Source organism: Carassius auratus, unplaced genomic scaffold (assembly GCF_003368295.1).
Source record: "Carassius auratus strain Wakin unplaced genomic scaffold, ASM336829v1 scaf_tig00025698, whole genome shotgun sequence".
Classification (NCBI taxonomy): Eukaryota; Metazoa; Chordata; class Actinopteri; order Cypriniformes; family Cyprinidae; genus Carassius; species Carassius auratus.
Genome location: NW_020525450.1, coordinates 280,464 through 302,534, shown reverse-complemented (window position 1 = coordinate 302,534; position 22,071 = coordinate 280,464). Strand labels below are relative to the sequence as shown.

Here is a 22,071-nt window from a genome sequence, read left to right as displayed (position 1 = left end):
TGCCATGGTGATTTTTTTAAATGACCTTACAAAGGGAATCATTATTGTATTTTTAAATTGCAGCTTCCAAACACGTCAAATAATTTTTTCATAAATATGAAAAAGTCATTCTGAGGAAATATGCATAGTTTCACGACTTTACAACACTGTATGGATAACAGAAAATTAAAAAACTGTCAGACATCTCATCTCACTCTGTCCCTCTGTTGGAGTATATGTGCTTCAGACTTCCATTGTCTGAGAGAAATAGCGCCCCTAGGTGCAATTCAAGACTAAAAAAGGGAGGAGAGTCTCTTTTGGTTTCACTTTTAAATCGGTTAAAATACAAATAAATACTTGGATTTAATTCACACTGACAAGCTAAAGCAACATATATGATTATTACCAGGTCAGGGCTCATTAATAATTGATGTGTGGTCAGTGATATGTGAGAAACACGAGAGATGAATCACCGCTCTGAGCACCAGCGTGTGGAATGATGAGCTCAGAAAAAAACGAGTTTATTCTTGTTTTATAGCTATTTAAAATAAAGTGTTGCAGCGATATCACACAATTCACCAATTAGAACACACCAAGAACTAAATTCAGATGTTTTTGAACTGTTTGTGTAAAAATTAAATATTTGCGGCTGCTTATCTGAAATCACCGCTCCGATCAGCGCGTAGTGTTACGAGCTGAAAACAAACGAATTTATTCGTTTAAGAGCTTTTTTTAAATAAAATATTGCCACCGATGCACACAGTACACCCATTATAAAGTGTGCAAGACTATTTGAAAGCGCGACTGGCAGAATAACATATCTCTTGAGCTGCAGGTTTCTGCCTCTCGTCGTACGAACGAACACATCACGGACAAGATTATTTCAAAATAGCTTGGCGAATATAAACGAAAACAGCCACGTGAAAATAAACTGTTGAGAAATAAATCTGAAGTGGATCTACTGGATTTGAATACTTAAGTGACCACATTTACCACTTGCTTCTGTCTTCAATTTTAATCTATATAAAAAAGAAAAATCATTCGACTTGGCTGCTTTTTTAATGTGTGCGTATTTATTTATTTACCTTTTTATACATTTTGTATAATTTCATAGTTTGTGTATTACAATTATAAAAACAAAAATAAATTTAGCCACTCACATAGAAATAGCTTAGGCCTTATCCTTTTTCTGACAGTTTTAGGGATTTTTAAAAATCCTAAAAAAAACTTATTTGTGCTGCAAATAATAATTTCAAACTCATTTGATACTGACCTATGACATCCTGTGACATTATATTTATTTGAATTTACATAATCTCATGGATGTAACAGTAAATCTGTTCAGCTCACAGATCAATACTAAGCTGTAATGCAAGCAGAACTTTCACAAATGCTTATGAGTCATTTAAGGATTTGATAACACTGTAAAATAATGTCTAATTTGTTAACATTAGCAAATTCATTGATAACACTTTATAATAACTGCACTCATTATTAAATAGTCAGTTCATGCTTTATAAAGCCTTGTCCCAATATTAATAGTCAGGAGTAAGCAGTTCATAAATACAGCTATAAATAGCTTGTCCTTGGTTTATAAGCACATTTATTAAAAAGGAGAGTAAAGGGTCAGTTATCTTCCTATGAAAAATAAAAGATAAAAATAAACAAACAACAACACAGATTGATACAGAACTCAGAAATTTTATTGTGGATTTATGATAAAATCAGCCTGTAAATGAATTCATACTCCTCCTCATACTACTCCATACTCCTTTTTCAACATGATGCCAAAATACTGAGATGTTAAATTGTGAATGGGTTTAGGATAGCTTAAATGGTGTTGCCATAGAGATTTATTAAAGTAACATAAAAAATACAAGTTATTTTACTATATCTTTAAAATTTTTCATTCTAACTCTTCATAATTTTTTATATAAGTAGAAGTCCTCATTTGAAGGAAGCACAGTAAGTTTCATAGCTTTATCATTTTCAAGAGCCAGCATAAAATTAAAACTATCATAACTTATAAATCAAGCTTGCAATTCTTAGTACCTATAATGGCCACCAGAGGGAGCTATAGGATTACTTTTAAATAATTATTGTAGAAACGAGTATGATTTAAATCATTTATAGAAATCTTTCAAATAAAATAATATGTATTTTAGGAATTTTACTGATAAAATGACCCTCACTTAATTAGAATAACAAGCTGAAGTATTGTGAACTGTATATTAAGAATAATTCTTTATAGGCTTTATGGACAGATACGTTTTGAGTGACTCTTGAAGGTTCAGCACCACATCCTCTTTTACCACTGTTTAAAGAATTAATCTTACAGAACAGGTGTGAATGAATTTTGGATAGCTTGAATGGTTTTGTCGTGGTGATTTTTTGAAATAATAGTAAAAAAGGAACCAGTAAATGTCTTTTTATTTTTTTAGAGTGCAGCTTCTAAACACTTAAAAAAAAAATGTACACATAGAAGACAAGTCATTCTGAGGCATATTTCCTCAGAATGACTGGTCTCATGACAATAGTTTCATGACTATACAACACTATATGGATGATAGAAAATTAAAAAAACTATCATACATCTAATGTAACTCAGTCCCACTGTCACTGTGGGTAATGTGTGTGTGTGTGTGTGTGTGTGTGTGTGTGTTAAGTGAATTAGGTGTGAAACTATCAGAGAGCATTTAGTCTCCAGCGCCAACATTTTACAGAACTGCCACTTTCCTGGAGTCTCCAGAATTACTCGGTGTCAGGCTCTGAGAGACTTAAGATCCCAAAAAATGATTTAATTCGAATACCATGAAGTATTGTGAAATACTATATATTAAGGCTTTATATATAGGCTTAATAAACAGATTAGAGTGAATCGTGAAGGACCAGCACCACCTCCTCTTGTTCGATGGTTTGAGGAGTATATCTTCCAGAATCTGGGATTAAGATTTAGGAGCTCATTTTTATTCCACCTCCTTTCCTGAAAGTCTGTCTTGCAGAATTGACTAAAAATTTATCTTCACATTAATTCCTAATTATTTTGCAATTCTTTTTGTCAGTTCTTCTTGACCTGTTTTTCTCTTCCAGCTTTCCTGGACTATTGTATAGCACTCATAAATGATTAAATAAAAAATAATGGTAGTTATTAAGATTGACATGGTTTGGAATTGGTAAAATGTGCTTGGAAAAAAATCACAATAAAACAATGTTTTAATGTTTAAGTTTGGAATATTAACTGACATGAATGAATGCTATATAAATATTGTTCATGTTAACATAATGTTTATAAATGGAATCTTATTGTAAAGTGTTACTAAAGTTATATATATATATTAGTGATCGACCGATATTGATTTTTTATAACCGATACCGATACCGATTATTTGCATGTTTATGTACCCGATAACCGATATGCAGAACCGATATTTATTTACTGTTATACTTCTGTTTCTGACAATTATTACAACACAAATGAGCTGAAAAAAAACATTTTATTTATAACAATCACTCCTTCCTTGCATACAAAAAAAACTTTATATTTATACACAAATAAATAGAGGGGTCTGAGTCCTAAAAATTTAAGTGCACTGTGCAAGTGCAAGTGTCTTTATTTTAAAATAAAAGCTTTGATGAGGTAAAAAAATAAAAACGGGTAAAAAAATAAAGCACAAAAATGATTCTAACATATTGGTGGGGGCGGGAGGGCTATTTAGGAGTGCATAGCTATTTAGTAGTGTAACTTAATACTCCCAGTTAAGCAGAACTAGGTTTTAGTGTAGAAAACAGAGTCTTTCAGCATTCTGCCCTGTAAGCCTGCTTCCTTCAAAAATTTCATGCAGTGGCCGTGCATGAGGCTTCCTGATCATCAACCCAGTCAGGTGCTGAGCAATATGAACGAACTTTTATCCCGAGACTATATAAAATTAAACAGCACTTGTCAGTTGGCATTTTATGATCTAGATTCAATCTAACGTTAGATCATGAAATGCCAACTGACAAAGTGCTGTTTGACTATAATTTAATCAACCGCGATCGCGCATGGAGATAATAAATAATTAATTTCCACAAAGCGGTATATGTATATGTGTATTAGCGAAATAATTGTTATGTAGTAAATGATAATATAATCTAGTGTGTTTAAACAAGATAATCTTGTCAAAAGTTTCATTCAGTGGCATTGCTTGAGGCTTCCTGATCATCAACCCAGTCTGGTGCTGAGCAATATGAACGAACTTTTTTTCCCGAGACTATATAAAGTTAAACAGCACTTGTCAGTTGGCATTTTATGATCTAAATTTAATCTAATGTTTAATCATGAAATGCCAACTGACAAAGTGCTGTTTGATTATAACTTAATCAACCGCGATCGCGCATGGAGATAATAAATAATTAATTTCCACAAAGCGGTAGGCTATATTTATATGTGTATAGAGGTCGGGATCGTTGCGTCACGTCGCAATGCATTGTGGGAATCGCGGTACAGAAGTAGATGTACTGTATAGTAGGCATTAGGTAACGTTGGTCATTTGGTCATTAATTTTGATTATTTTTTGGAAAATGGTTCAGTATTTCTGTATTGTGACCTGCTGTAATCGGTTTCATGATCGACAGGGCAAACGCCTCGTGAATCATATTAGTTTTCAACATTTTCCTACTTGGAAAAAAAACACAAGGTGTCTGAAATCACCAAGAGGCGTCAGATGGCTTGGGTCACCACTGTACGGAGGGAAACCATCACCTTCGATAATATTATAATACATAGTTATGGTGAGACATGTTGTGTATGGTCTCTCTCTCTCTCTCACATACACACACACAAACTCAGACACAAACACATTACGTTTTCTCTAGTTTTTGGCCAGTAAGGGAGTCAGTTTAGTGTCTGTATTTTTTGTTTAAACATTTTCTTTTGACCCAATCCTGAACTTAATTTGCTTTTTGATATTTTTGTGCTGACTGTATTTAACAAATTTGAACAACTTGTTTAAAAAAAAATAAAAAACTGGAACGAACTTCAAAATAGGAAGTTAAGCGTCTTGTTTTGGTGAATGGTGGGTTGTGTCTGAGGTGAATGTTCGTCAATATTATACCGGATTACAGAACTACCGGAGGAAAACAGTGGATTTTTGCAAGTATGATAGGTGAGTAATTACTCCTGAAGTGTAACAAACCCGCATAGACAAGCTTCATAGCTCGCAGAATCTGATAAGTGTGTGTGTGTGTGTGTCACCACTGATGCTTGGTTAATGTTAACATTTCCTTAGTGAAAAAGATTGTTTTCTCCACGTTTAATTTGCAGATCCATTTATGATCTGCAGGTGAGCCTCCAGTGACTTTTTGAAAAGTGAAAGTGACATTTTTAAATTGATCGGAGGTGTAAGCGCTCACTCCACAGACCCGGTAGGATAAATTATCAGGGAAACTGAGGCTTGGTAAACTTTCATGTGTTCATAGGGATCGATTCCGCCTACAACCTCTTTTTTTTTTTAAGTAGCGTTGTTTGGCTTCATTATTAAGTTTGTCCGTATAGGTATAGGCAACTTTTTTTGTCACGTTCTATAACTTTTTCTGGATACTGGCTATTATCTTATTACAAACCTGCTTTGCGATACCTCTAAAATGGCCGCCGTTACCCACAATGCACCATTCCATGACGTCTACGCCCGAGCTCTATTAGCGAAATAATTGTTATGCAGTAAATGATAATATAATCTAGGGTGTTTAAACAAGATAATCTTGTCAAAAGTTTCATTCAGTGGCCGTGCTTAAGCCTCCAGATCATCCGTCAGTTGCTAAGCAATATGAACAAACTTTCTCTTCTAGAATAATGGTGAGCAAATACAACAGATAGAGAATTAAATTCAACGCTTTTCAGAATCAGAATGAGAATGAGCTTTATTGCCAGGTATGTTTACACATAGCGTACGAGGAATTTGTTTTCGTGACAGAAGCTCCGCAGTACAACAGAATAACAGCGACAGAACATAAAACACATAATAAAAGAATAAAAAAAACATTTTCTTTTTATTTTCAACATGCACTCATTCATGTCTGTTTTATTTAATTCATTTAAAGATACGTCTTTATTGGAGCAGGACATGACGAACACTACGTAACTCGATGAGTTCGTCTCAATTGTTTAGAAACAAGCTGCATAAATTAACTATATCAGGAATTTATGTCTCAGATCTCATTTGTGCATGTCTGTTATGTTAAATAAAGTTGATTAATTAAAGCAAACCAAGTAGAACATATACTTTACCTGTGCACTGAGTTGTTGTTGACTGATCACCTCAGACGCCCGGGCTGCAATGGCGGAAATCTCAAAACGGCCACAAGATGGCGCCGTAAATCGGCGAATCCGATATTACAAAACCGATACCCGATTATGGAAAAATGCTTAAATATCGGGAAAAATATCGGTAAACCGATACATCGGTCGATCACTGATATATATATATATATATATATATATATATATATATATATATATATATATATATATATATATATTAGGGGTGTAACGGTTCACAAAATTCACGGTTCGGTTCGATACGATACACTGATGTCACGGTTCGGTTCGGTTCGGTTCGATACGTTTTAGATACAGCAAAATGTAAAAACATCTCAACTTTTCAGAATGCCGCAAGCGCACCGCGGGTCATGTGACAAGAACTAACCAATCAGCTTCATCCTTTCCCGTAACAACGTTGAGAGCTCAGCCAAGATGAAGGATCAGCTGATCATAGTTGTATATGGATTGCAATTTTGAAATAAATTTAGTAGCAGAGCTACTGCAAGCGATTTTTAGAGCTGCAAATCCATTTATCCTTCGCTGAAATTTCCGCGTCTCATGGAGAGAGCACGTCATTGTTGCTTAGCAAAGACAGACGCCTCATGAGCGCTTCTGCCCAAGCGCTTTGGAAAGGAGGAGAAAGACGCGCTTAGCGTTTTCCATGCGTTTTTAGGCACGATATGTGAACGGCCCCTAAGGCGCTCGCTCACTCAGCACGCGCTGAAGGCTCGTTGCAAAATGTCGAATGCCTTTAACAGACCAGAAATATAAGATCCTAAAATAACCAACAGGTCTGGTGTTTGGGTTGGATTCCCTGTAAGCTATAGTTTCTAAATGCTGCAGGGATAGTTTGCTGCGTGCATGTTTCTCCTTTTTTTCGTCTTTTCCCAGATAGTACTGACGCATATATCCCAGATATTCCCGCTGGTGTTTTTTTTTTTTTTTTTGTATTCCCGCTGGTGTACCCTGTCATGTTGCAGATGCGACATACCGTTGTTTTTTTATCCACCACTCTCTTGCCATCACCATTATAGCTTAAAGGGAATCCAAAGTGCACCCAAACACCAGACCTGTTGGTTATTGGAGGATCTTCTCATTTCTAGTCTGTTAAACGCATTGGCTATTTTGCAACGAGCCTTCAGCGTGTACTGAGTGAGCGAGCGCCTGCTGAGTAGCCTAACATAAACATATAAGATTGTTTTTTTCTTCTTCGGGAGTGTCAGGGGCGTTGCCTGTTACGTTGTTTGGGTTATTGGGCTACCTTGTTGAACGCATATCATTATATTTCTCTCTCTCTCTTTTTTTTTTTTTTTTTCAAATATAATTAATTACTCCAACGAACCGTTCGGTATACATAATGCGTACCGCGTACCGAACCGAAAGCGTCGTACCGAACGGTTCAATACGAATACGCGTATTGTTACACCCCTAATATATATATATATATATATATATTGTTCTGTGAATGTGATTTTAAAGTCTAGATGATTCGGATTAACCCTTTAACTGCCATATCCTTTAAAACTTCACTGCCAGAGGGATATTGTGAATGCATTTGCCCGCTGGGCACAGTTTACCTGATGCCACCGGGGTGGCGATGGCATTGGTGGCTTGAGCCCGCCATCGCTGCTTGCAGCTATATTGAAACTTTGTTGTTATTGTCATGCGTGTTCTGGTTATTTGTGCATGATTAACATGACTCTTTATATAGCGATAAAACAAAGCTTTGTTGCATTTTTTTTTTTAAGTGGGGATTGGGGGTGCACCAACCCGGTTGGGACATAGAAGGGGGTGAGCAGGAAAAAAGTTCGGGAACCACTGCTCTAAACGATCATCCGTCAGTGCCTCGTGTATTTTATGATGATGTTTGCAGCTGCTGTTCCCTGACTGTACACCACTGCTCTGCACTAACACACACAACAGCTTAGAAAGGGTTAGCAATCTGCCTTTATTAATACAGCAAAGATATCAAATATATCTATTTCATTCCCAAACCAACTTACACTGTATTTAAGTCATTTAATAAATTGTATTCCCTGTGAATCAAACCCATTATCTCGGCATTCTAGCATCCTGAGCTACAGGAAGGCATTGTAAAGAATGGAGCTTTATTATTTGAATGTGATTGATTTTAAGTCAATTATTAGAGGTGTAATGGTGCTCAGTAAAAAATCAAACTTGCACCATAGTTCATCTCATATCTGACAATTTGTAATATGTAATATTAACATTTTCTCTAAACCTTATGGGATATTAAGACAGACATCTGCAATTCTGGCCAAATTAAAGATACATTGTGTGTGAATCTACATTTGGTAATGTAATGAACCCTTCTGTTTAATAAAAACAAACAAAAATATAGCTGCAAGCAGCAATTACGGGGGCCAAGCACTCCAGTGGCAAATTTAGGAGCTAAGCATGGCAAGGAGGACCACACCAAATGCAACAGTGAGCAATAACAGCAATTTTAGGATGATTGTAATTGAAATGGCTGAAAAAAAAAAAAAATACAACCACTAGTAATATGATGTGAGAGATGACAATGGCACACACAAAGTTTGGTGTCAATATGCCAAAGCATGGCAGCGATAAAGGCTCTAATTTGTGGTATGCGAAAACGGTTTTGTCTATCGACACAAAATCCATACAATTTTGTCAGCACAGTCTGAAGATCATCTGATTCGAATTTGGTGAAAATCGGACCAACGGTTGATGAGGAGTTAGAAAAAGTTGGTTTTCAACATAACGTAACATAACAGTTCAAAATGGCGGACAGGGAGTTCAGATTTCCTACAAAAAAATTGGTATGTCTATTGTCGGGACAACCCAAGGAATATTTTGAGATCAGTTTCATTACAATAGCCTAATGCAATCAAAAGTGATTAGCATTTTTGGAAATTTCATAATTGAAGGTTAATGAATCGTTAATTACTCTTGGCCAATAGGTGGCGCTGTTACCAAATTGATGTGGCATGGTCAGTGTGAGGTGACAATGACACATACAAAGTTTGGTGCAAATATGTCAAAGCTTTGCAGTGATACAGCCTCAAATGCATTTTGGCACCCTTCCAGCAAATTTGTTGATGCGCTAAATGAGAACCGTTTCGTATATCGACACGAAATCCACAAAACTTTTGGCCAGTGGGGTCTGAAGATGATATGTGTCAAATTAGGTAAAAATCGGACTAATGGTCTAGGAGGAGTTAGAAAAAGTAGATTTTCAACATTAATCAAAATGGCGGACAGGAAGTAAGGCCAATTTTGGCATAATTGGAATCGATGTTCTCGGCATGACGCAAAGAATATAGGGAGACCATTTTCATTTCAATAGTCTAATCGACTCAAAAGTTATTAGCATTTTTTAGATTTCATTATAACTCTTGACCACAAGGTGGCGCTGCCACCAAACTTTTTGAGTACCTTCAGGGCATGGAGCCGAATATTTTTGTAATTATTTTCGTAATGATACGATAATGCGTTCAAAAAATACAGCATTTTAAAACATTATTCAAAATGGCCGACGCCTAAAATGGCTGACACGGGAAATCTGGATATCATTCAACTCAACATGACTCACTGAATCTAAAGAGACCAGTTGTGTGATTTTTGGCCAAACCATTCAGAAGTTATAAGCCAAAATATGCATTTTTCATATATCCTGACCACTAGGTGGATGGAGGTGCATGGAAACACTGCAGGTAGTCTCAGATCATGGTTAATATAACACACACCAAGTTTGGTCTCAATATGCCAAACCGTTGCTGAGATATAGCCTCACGTGTATTTTTGCTTGCTTTTCGTCAAATTTGTTAACGTCATTCGAGAACGGTTGGATGAATCAACTTGAATTCCATACATTTTTGCCAGCATGGTCTGAAGATGATCTGAGCCAATTTTCGTGAAAATCGGACTAACCGTCTAGGACGAGTTCGAAAAAGTAGGTTTTTCGAAAAATTGAAAATAGAAAAAAACTAAACCTTGCGATTTTTGAATTTTGGGGTTAAATCGACTTGGCATGAGCCAAGGATTCAGAGGAAAAAAGAATTATCATTTTCTGGCTTACGGTTCAAAATTTATTAGCATAAAAATATTGAACATTTGGAAAAGTGGTGGCGCTAAAGAGTTGGAGTTAGAGACTTCAAATTTGCTATAGTTAATGTTGGGACTGTCTTCTATCAGTGTGCCAAATTATACAACTTTCCCGCAATCAGTTCTATGGGCTACCATAGACTTGCGGCAGAAGAAAAAATTTCCCTAATGGATACAAATAGGTGCCTTGCACTTTCGGTGCTTGGCCCCTAAATATTGATTAGTGAAGGGAAAGTGTGATTTAATAAAAATTGTGAATGATAAGTTATGACTCTAATTGGCCTGATTAGATAAGTATTAAAACACTTCTTATTTAGTGGTGAAGTATTGCATGATTAGTAGATTTATATTTACTATTTTGCATAAACATACAATTAGTTTTTAAAGATAGCATTACATTCTTCAGATTTGGGCACAAACATGTTATATGACTGTCTGATTAAAATGAAAGCTATAAATTTGTGATTTTTTTTTTTTCCTCTAAAAGTACAATTCTTATGCAAAAAAAAAAAAAATCTTATTGTTATATTTAATATATTTAAGAAGAGGAAGAGCGCTCCATCACGAGTACAATTCATGCCAACAGCCCATAATATAACTGCATATTCAGCAAGAATTCATGTTAAACATATTTAGCTTGATCAGAAAGTTGACTGCAAGAGTCGAGCGGGATGTTAAGAGTTTGACTGTTTCTTTTACTGATTATTTTCGGGTTAAAGCATGATTTAACCAGATTAACACTCAGATTAACACTCAATCGCTTTTGCAATTATGCCTTCAAACAAATGTAATCTTACAGTGCTACTATTATCAGCATGCTATCTGATTTTGAAGTCTTGAAGAAGTTAATCGATCTGTTTAGATAAAATAACTGACAAAAATATACTGTTATTTTCATCACAAACAAAATTTTCACAGCAGAAAGCAGCAATTAAAGATGTAATGCTTACAATGTTATTAGTTTGGCATGTGATGGGCTATAGGGAAAAAAGCAGACACGGCAGACACAGCTTAAGCCACTTTGAAACGCTCCTGTTATTTTTTTTATTATTATTATTATTTTATATGCTATGTTATGAACATAACATTTCAAACATACTGAAATCCTTTATTCACGGAGTGAAGGCGGAGCGTGTTTCTGGTATCAGTGCGCGCGGAGGGGAAGTTGTTGCTTGTCACAGACTCTGCTGCGAGTGAGAGAGACGTTTCATCCAACGAAACGAAGACTATGGCGTGCATTTTGTGACACATCTAAGGCCTTAGCAGGAGAAGGAGAAGGAGCAGTCGACCCTTCCGTCGCCGTCAGTCCGTGTTCATTTTTGAATGGGATTAAATGGGAGGGCAGACGACAGACCCGCGGCGACGTCACTGTTGGAACCAATCATAGGCGGCGACGTGACGACGGCGTACGTAAGAAATTTAACAAAAATAGTACGTGTTCTCAGTACGTCTGAACCTAGCTACGTTGCCTTAGATGACGCCTGATATATACGCCGTCTCAATTAGGGGTGTCCATGGTTAACCGGTTAACCGATTAACCGTTAAAAATTGTGTAACCGAGTGAAACATTTTGCTCGGTTAAGTGACGTCAATGGCGTGCATTGAATTTAGTTGTAATACATTTTTGCACCACCAGAGACCGCCAGAGCGCTCCCAGACATTTGTAATGTCCACAAGAAGAAGTCATTTTTCTAATATGAAGCGGGCTAATACGAGTGACGGGGCAAAATGCAAGTATTGCAATACAGTGCTTAGATATACTTCAAGTACAACCTCGTTGTTGTAATCTCAACAGCCAACACCCGGGCATCATTAGGCCGGTCAGGACACACTGGATGCGTGGCGAAAGCATCTCAGCTGCGTGGCGTGTCTGTTTTTAATTCGGCTCCCATGTTAACAGGTTAGAGCTTGCCGACTGCCTGCGTGAGACGCGCGGCTCAGGCGCGGCTCGACGCGTGCATGCTAGAAATAGAACCGACGCCTTGTTGGAAGCGTTTCCAGGCAAAGTATAATAGGAAAATATGTTTATATGTCATTTTGTACAAAAATACATATTAATTCATGACATTTTGATATTTGAAAGTCTATAGGTTGACATAAATTCAGATATAAATGTAATTTAAATAAATAAATAAATAATTATCGCTTTTCAAATATTGTACGTGTCAAACATAGTCATAGCCTTAGCGAGGCGGCCGCGGAGTCTGCTTGTTACCTTTTTGCCTTATACATTTTAGGCTTATTCTCAAATTCAGATTGTGTTAATGGGCGGCATTATTAGGCAGTTTTAATAGGACAATTTGACCGGAGAGATTAAATTTTGTCGGACATTCCTTTTTTTTTCGGCCAATGTCCGGAAATTACTATGGTTATGGTTACTATGGCAAACTATGGTTAACCGAGTATTAACCGCTAAGGGCCTCGGTTAACGGTTAATGAAAAACTTGAGAACGTGCAGCCCTAGTCTCAATATACGCCGCCTCACAAGACGCCTGATATATACGCCGTCTCAATATACGCCGCCTCACAAGACGCCTGATATATACATCGTCTCAGTATACTTCGCTTTACACGAAATGTAAGGTTTGCATTACAGTAGATGCATTTGTAACAGGTTGTTTTTAAGGTATTTCCCAAAACGTGGTAACAGTGCATAATAATAACTGCATAAAGTCTATTTTATGTTTGATAAATTATGTTTATCTGTTAAGTTGGTGTTGAAGTGAAGTACAAGCACATTAATGTTCAGTTTGCTTGGATGCTACAAACAGTAGGGAAAAACTGAGAGGAAATGCATGATTTCTGCTTGAATTACATTTCTTTCTTGTTTCCTTGTGATCTTGACATAGAAGAGTGTAATTTTAACAGAAATAAAGTTGTATTTATAATAGATATTCATTAGACATTCGATCTTTAACATTAAATGGCATCGAGAACAAAGTCGTTCTAAGCAAACATGCTTAATTTTATTAATTTATCATATTTGGGACGCTAAGGCAGTGATATTAATGTTGTCCACTAGATGACGCCATGGGATTGATTTTAACCCAAATATAAGAAGTTTTTATTCTTATGAATTGAAAAAAAAACGCGAATGATTTACTTAATTTGGATAACTATGGTAAACTGACAGTATAGTTTATAATTACAGTACATAGAATGCTTTGAAATTTATATTTATCATTATTATTTTTAACTTTTATAGACCTCAAGACATAAAACATCTCGATAGGATTAAATAGAAACCCATATTTAATATTTATTTGATTGACAAAACTGCAAACAAAATTTTCAATGTTTTCACTGACTAAATAAACAGTAATCTGTAAATATAAGATAAATGGGACAGAAACACGTTTCACACTGTGTCACGTCAACTTTCCTTTTAATTTCAGTGTTCAATTGTTTGTAAATCGAGGATAATAATTGTTTCTTCTTCAGCTGCTCATCAGTCTGTGGTCATCATTGCCTGAATGTCCTTTTCATGATCGGTCACACATGTTCAATATTCAGACAGATCTGGACTGAACATTCACTCTGTCTACCGTGCTTCTGTAGCACATGCAGAATGAGAGCTGGAATTGTCTTGGTCTAATAACCATGGACTTCTCATGAAAGATGTAATCTTGATGGCAGTATGCATCTCTGTACAATGCCAATATAAAGCCTCCATGTCTGTGTACCCTCACACATTCCAGTTACCCATACCTGATAAACCCCCATCCAATGAGAAATGTTAGCTTTTTGCATCTATCACTGGTAAAAGTCTGGAAGACCCCATTTGTCTTTAATTTTTATATCTCCCTTATCTTACACACTCAGTTCAGTTCACGGAGCTCTCTTTTACCAAGCTAATGAACTGAATCGGGAGTGTTAAATAAGAGAGACATGCAAAATGTGCATAGCAGAGGGTCCACATGACCAGGACTAAGAACCAGGCCTAGGGATAACCAATGAATGGAGTGCACCTGGCATGCAGAATTAGCTCCAACCCTAGTCAAACACACCTGCATTTGCCAAACAATTAATACAATTTTTTAAGCACATCAATATACATAGTAACACAATTTATCTCTGAAGCACAGAACTTAAAAAAAAAAAAGAATAGACAAATAGTAGCCTATTATGATATAAAGTAAACTACAATATATAATTAGCAAACACATTCTTGTTATTTTGTAAATGTATGCAGACAGCACAATGGTTCTGGAGGACCCCCATCACTGCACAATATGCATGTCTCCTTAATTAAACACACCTGATTCAGGTCACCTGTTCATTAATACAGACTGACTGACTTGAAATGGATGTGTCAGACAAAGGATATTGTAGCCTACTCTGTGTGACAAAATGATGACTCTTACATCCAGGTACGTTTACAATAGGTGTTTTCATAAAGTGGTATTATTGTAATAAAGTTTGACGAGACAAGGTTGTGTTTCTACTCATCGTGGCTAAATAGCAGCAGGCATGCAGGCTGAAGCACGCTGCAACCGCGCTTAAAGAACAGTGATGACAAAAAACATGGCTAATAGCAGCAGCATAGCTAGAGACTAAAAGCTGGCATGACTGATAGCAAAAGCAAGGCTAGAACTAAAAGCGAAGATTTATGGTGTCCTAAGTATTTAAACTGGCCTGTTGGCCACACCTCAAATGTTGTCTTGACCAATCAGATATTGTCTTGGCTCAGGGGTATCATGAATCATATGTTTATCTTACCAAGCATGTGGTCCGAATTTTCCCACTCTTGCAGGGTCTAATTTTGGACATGATTCCTATAACCGAATATGATAGATTTGACCAATAATTGATTGTCAGGACAATATCAAGCAAGCAGATTCGATTATATCAATACTAGACATGACTATGTATCCTATAGTTATCAAAAGACATACACAATAAGTGATTATACATTATAGTCGAATGTGTGGGTTACATATAAATGAATAGTCTTTAGTTAGAAGTCATTTTGGTCCATATATATGTACAAAAGACAGTTTCTTTGTCATTCTCTGACATAGGGATGTTCTGTTGGAGACCAGAGGTTCAAAGCCCTTCCCCCTTAGGAATTTCAGTCTGGTTCTGCTAGGTGGGGGAAGTCAATGGAACTTGTGCAGTACTCTCATGGGTTTCCATGTGATGTCCAGCGTTGCATTTCAATTACGAACAACAAATTTGACAATCTCTTCTGCGAGATATTGTCAATAATTGTTCTAGTGGTGTTAATGTTGAAAGCTGTTCTGTGAAAGCGTTGGTTGGTTGGTTATCTTCCTTGGGGCTTGTGGCACAGAATGTTTTATGACTTCCTGGGGAATTCCGCTCGTGTTCCAACACAGCTTTGATAGACTCTTTAATTTGTCTGGTTCGACAGTATGTTTGAAAGAACATACTGTTAGTGTGTAGTACAAGTAAGAGAATTAGGATGCAGCAACCATTTAACTCAGACATGCGTTACTATAGGGAAGAAAAGACCAGCCTTTTTTTTTTTTTATTCATGCAGACCTAAAAGATTTAATTTTCTTAATTCCAACCCACCTACCGCCCCCTCATATTCTTTTTTTTTTTTTAAATCTTTTCTATCTTTTCATTTTAGGTGGAGATGCGGTGCTAACAATAGAAGAAGAAGAAGTCAGAGTGACATTCGACGACTTGTTGATGTTTGCTACAGGCACGAACAGAATTCCTCCACTTGGTTTTGATCCTGTGCCTACACTGGCATTCCTTCATGACCCAGTAAACGGTGTGAAGAGAGTTTTTCCAGAGGCAAATACGTGTGGACTAATTCTGAGGCTCCCAGTACACGCCACGTATGATAGCTTCAGCAGCCACATGATTTTGGGCATTGTACAGTCCCCACATTTTGGTCTAGCCTGAAGTTTTTTTTTTTATTTTGGTTGTTCATGTTGAAATATTAGGATGTTTTTGATGACAATGCCTTTTATATATATATATATATATATATATATATATAAAAGGCTTGTTCTGTTTTTATACATATATATATATATATATATATATATATATATATATATATATATATATATATATATATATATATATATATATATAAAAGGCATTGTCATCAAAAGGCTTGTTCTGTTTTTTATACATATATATACTTGTTCTTTTTTTTTCTGTTGAATTCGAAATGTTTGACGTTGTCTTTTAAGTCTTCAAATTAAATGTTTGATACCAATCAAAATGTACTCTGAATTTTATTCACATTTTTAGATTAGTATTGTAATAACCCAAAACTTCAAATGCATTTGTCATTAATGAATTTAAGACACAGAAAACTTCTCACAACATACAATAACACAGCAATGCTGATTTATCATTACTAATTGTACTTTTATTTCTGAAAATGAGCAAGCAGTACAAACAATGGCTTGAAATAATGTCAATTGCAAAAAGACGGAAAAAAAATGTAACTGGAAAAGGGATGCCATAAAACTGAAAAATTAGTTGTATATTAAATGTTACATTTTAGTGAAATCATTGTTTATCCTACAGGCCAAAAGTTACATATTTAAGGGACATGCTAAATATTTGCGTCTCCATACATTATTCTAAAAAAAAGTTTGATCAACATGAAGATCCCCATTCCTTTAAGACTTTGAGACTTTAGATTTTTAATTTTAAAAATCCTTTAAGATTTTTTTTTTATCCTCCAATGTGTGGATATTTCTTGTCGAAGTGAATTTCTCGCTATATCAGCATAGTTTGTGGCTAAACATTTTGTAAAGCCTGCATTTTTCTGAATTGTACCAATATGTTTCCAATAATATTCATTGTTTCACTGTTATGTGGAACACATCTCTTGCAGCTCAGTCAACAAACTCATCTGCAAAGTTCATCTGTTGACTTAAAATGTTGAAAACATTCATATATATATATATATATATATATATATATATATATATATATATATATATATATATATATATATATATATATATATATATAAAACGCCAACACAAGATTACATCAATATAGATCTAAATATGCAAACTTGCTCAATCACTTAGGCTGCTGGCGCCCTCTATAGGCATTTACATTACATATTGTACATACGTTTATTGTTTAGATGAACATTCCTTTATGTATTTTAACAGTGTTCAGTGAAACCATATGATTACTCGCTTTTAATGTTTTATTTAAACCAATTATTGCCTCATCGTTACAGATATTTTAAGTCTACTTTTAAAGATTTACAGTTTAAGCAAATATTTCAAGTCTTTTCTGTATTACAAAAAAAAAAAAAAAAAATCGTCAGTAGATTGCTCATTTAACAAAATAATCGTTAGTGACAGCCCAATTTAAAGTGTTTCAAAATGCACCTGAATTTTTAATACACTTCTTTAACAATTTTATTAAAATACCTTTTCATTACCTTCTATTGACCAAAATGATTTAGCTCAATGGTTGATATGCACATTTTATGGTCGACATGACTCTGAAAACAGGACAAACTGAGAACCGTAACAGAGTGTTAAGTAAAACTATTAACATAACCAATATATCAAAAGTAAAACCTCAGAATGGCACAAATCAGAATAATGTTTAATAATTAATGTGTGTGAATTTATGTTGATGTTATTGTGAAAATACAACTAATTTTCAGCTCTGTTGATGGTGTATAATTTGTAGTAAAATAATGTAAAACCAAAAAATTATTTAATTTAACTCTATTTGAGGTATTTTGTGTCACAGTCAGTTGAGGCGGTTTACTTATCACGCGTCTGTTGAGGTGACGTCAGATGAGGCGGCGTACTGATCACGCGTCTGTTGAGGCGGCGTACTTGTCACGCGTCTGTTGAGGCGATGTACTCTTATGACACGCAAAAGTACACGACTGTCGACTTCGGCAGGTAATCCTGTCACATTCCACCCGCCATAGAATCGTTCAAGAACGACACATCACTAGCATACATGTGCTAGCACACATACTGACTCTCACACACACGCACGCTCGCACACATGCACACACAATCACGCCCTTGTGCACGAGTGTGCACACTCACGCGATCGCACACACTCGTGCACACACACTCACGCTCCCACACACTCTTACACACACTCACGCGCTCGCACACACTCATGCACACACACTCACACCCTTGCACACACACTCACACCCTCGCACACACTCATGTGCTCACACATACTCACGCACACACACTCATTCGCTCGCACACACACTAACGCGCTCGCATATGAGGTGTATCTTGTGCAAAATCTGCTACTCACTAAGCAAACTGAGAGGAGAACTAACGTGTATACGCTCGCCAGCCATCTGGACAAAATCCCATAGTATTCAGGCGTCAGACGTCACGGTCACGTGTTGGAGCTGCGCTCAAACTGTGCGGCGGCGTGGTATAGCGTCCGGACGAGCTCTTTAATATAACATTGTATGGCGGGTACTCCGTGCCAAAATCAAACATCCGAACGACCGACCGTTCGAACGTCTATCCGAACGTCTTGAACTTTCAAACGGCTAACCCACGTGACGACCTGACGTGCCCTTGTCAAAAAATCCTATTGGAATTTCACTTTGTCCTATTGGATCCTACTGGATTCTTAGAATCCTATTGGACATTCTGATTGATTTTAATGGAATTTCACTTTGTCCTATTGGATCTTACTGGACTCTTGGAATCCTATTGGACATTCTGATTGATTTTAATGGAATTTCACTTTGTCCTGTAGGATTTTATTTGATGTTTAGAATCTTATTGGACATTGTGTTTAATTGAATGGGATTTAATTTTTTCATGTAATCTTTTATTGATTTGTATTGGACATTGTGATTTTTTTTATGGAAATTCACTTTGTCCTGTAGGATCTTATTTGATTCTGTTAATTACTTTTTAAGAGTAACTTTACTTGTTTAGATTAGCACTGTATGTGTCTGTGTGTGTGTGTGTGTGTGTGTGTGTGTGTGTGTGTGTGTGTGCTTGTAACCCATAAAAATGCAGCCTACATATACACAAATATATATATATATATATATATATATATATATATATATATATATATATATTTATATTTAATTCATAATACAGTAAGGCAAATATTTTAAATGATATAATATCCGAATAAGTTAAAATGTATTAGATTTGACTAAGAATTCATAGAAACACACACATCTATAATGGTTTTGTCGTGACGCTTCCCCTTTAAGAAATCCGAATGCGCGTGATACTCTAGCGTGCATAATTTGAACGGTAACGGTCAGGCGAGGAAGCTGAGAAATCGAGTGATTAACGTTGTTTAACTTGTTAAAAGTTTATTGAAAGACGCGTAAAAGGAAGAAATAATGATACTTATATGAGCTGCATCCCAAACGAACCATTTTGGGTGAAGTAAGTAATTATATCTGTTGGTGAGTTGTTGATCTAACGTTAGTTACTGTATCTGCTGATTAGTACAGGAGTCTGCCATTAACGTTACATGGCAAAAGCTAATTTAACAACTGATATTAATGAAATATTAATGTATGCCATTTATAATAAAATGTTATTGTATAAAACACTGAAGTAGCGAGTACAATGCCTGTTCTGCCACCATTTTGAGCGATTTGAATTGTGCTTTACAGTTTTTTGTAGCGCTTTATTTGTATTGATGGATTAATACGTTCTGTTGTGCAGGTCAGGGGCCGGTTGCATAAACATAGTCATTATCTTAAGACTGTGTCTAAGAAATAGTCTGACTAACTAAAGTCACTGAAGAAAGACCATTGCATAAAATAAGCTCAAACCTATCTTTATTAAGACAGTCTAAATCGCAGTGATTTGTGGAAAAAATAAGACGCTAAACAACTTAAACAAAATGGCCGACAGTTCGCGCTCGTCACAGTTTTCCTTTGCGGAAAATATTTGTATATTAGAGGAATACAATGCTGCTAAATCGACTCTAATGAACAAATTTAACGATTACAACGGCAATAGCAAAAAACACAAAGCTTGGACAACAATTATGGAAAGAGTTAACAGTGTCAACCCATCTGTCAACCGATCCGTCAAAGAATTTCAAAAACGGTTTAAAAATATGGTTCAAGAGGCAAAAAAGGAAATTTTTAAGCGAAAAAACCCAGCAACGGGGGGAGGACCATGTCCTAAATTGAAAAGGACAACGGAAATGATCATCGAAATATACGGAGATGAATCTCCGATGTTTTGGGGAATCCCCGGGGGGAGGGAGAGCGGAGTATCCGGGCGGACGTTACCCACAGCGGTGAAAGATACACAGTCTCATACCGCTGTCACATCAACCCCGCTTAGACAGTCTCGTGAGTAATAATGTGTCAATGGTTATTGCTCTGTTTTAGATTGAGTAACACTTATTATCTTATAGTTGACTGCGAGGTGACACTGACATTGGTCGATGACGAAGCTCCTGTTACAAGCCAGGATGACCAAACAACACAAAGTGAAGGTAAGCTATGCTTTCAATCTTTCAGCCCTCTACTATTCCTCACAACAATGTTTTTAGTTTAAAACAGATTAACAGTGTTTAAGTAAGCAATAACGCACAAGCGGCTGTGCTGTAGCCTATTTATTTAGTCACGGCTGAAGGCACGACGCTAAGCGGACTTATTCAAGATGCAGCACTAGCATCGAGTAGGCTACTTTATTGCTTAAAACGGTTACGATAAAATTATATATTATATACGATTATATATAATCAGACTACTTTTGTCAATAAAGACCATTTAACCTGTTCAATGTTTCACAAATTTTTTGTGTGTTCACATAGCCTGTGACACACAAAAAAAAAAACAGAAGTCTATGCAGTGTCCCAGTTTACATAGCTAAGTAATTGTTTTGTGTGTTTTTGTCTTAAATTAATGAACTACAAAAGGGTGAAGTAGCATGTAGTGCATTTTATCAGAAAAAAAGTACAACAAAAAATACAGTGCCTGTTACTTTTCAAATTTTGCTAATGTTGTTCTTGTTCTTTTTTAAATTTATTTTTAAAGATGACGATTTGGACAGCACCCAAATGGCACCTGTGGGAAGTGGCTCAGACACCGAGAGACAGAAAGATGCTCCAAGCAAGATAACCATGAACAATATACTTGAAAAACAATATCAAATATTAACACTGGAAGAGACTAAACTAAAATTAGAAATACAAAAACTAGAATTAGAGAAAACTAAGCTAAAGTTGGAGCTACAAAAACTTGGACATGAACTATAGATCTCATCGAACATTGTCCAATAACTAATCAAACAATTGTCTATTTAATAAGTACTGGTATTTAATTTTGAATTTACATATGTAATGTTTACATACAGAATCTTTAGAGATATTTAAGAGATTTGAAGAATTTTAGTGTAAGTTAATGTGTAGTGATTTGAAGATTATATCATATTTCAGCTGATTGTACTGATACTATGCATCAAATATTTTGTAAGTATTGTCTCAATTAATAAATTATAATATGTCCACTTAATTTAAAAGTATAAATTCTTTCATTGTTCTCAGTCAAACTGAGAAAATGTTTTCTACAATCATCTGTCGAATGTAACGCCCAGATCCATCTTCCCCTCCTGCCTCAGTAATCTCCAAAGTGGGTTCTTCACAAATTTGGTCATGCTCCAAGTCTGGGAGTGCAAGATCTCTATTAAATGGAAAATGATATTTTACTCATTTAATTTAAAATCATTGGGGAATATGTAGCTAGGAGTTTTAATTACAGT

The 22,071-nt window shown here is 35.8% G+C and overlaps 1 protein-coding gene and 1 long non-coding RNA gene across 3 annotated transcripts in view; both read left to right on the top strand.

The window, feature by feature from the left end:
- LOC113078419 (uncharacterized) overlaps positions 1-16,296 on the top strand; it is an 88,066-nt gene extending 71,770 nt beyond the window's left edge. For both annotated transcript variants that reach the window (XM_026250749.1, XM_026250748.1), the window contains exon 7: positions 15,960-16,296. The gene's annotated coding sequence lies outside the window, so the exon portion shown is untranslated. The remainder of the gene's footprint in view (positions 1-15,959) is intronic.
- A 3,180-nt stretch (positions 16,297-19,476) lies between these two features.
- On the top strand, positions 19,477-21,824 carry LOC113078431 (uncharacterized). The gene is made up of 2 exons (XR_003281503.1): positions 19,477-20,803; positions 21,348-21,824. It is a non-coding gene; the product is annotated as an uncharacterized LOC113078431 (long non-coding RNA).
- The last annotated feature ends 247 nt before the right edge of the window (positions 21,825-22,071 follow it).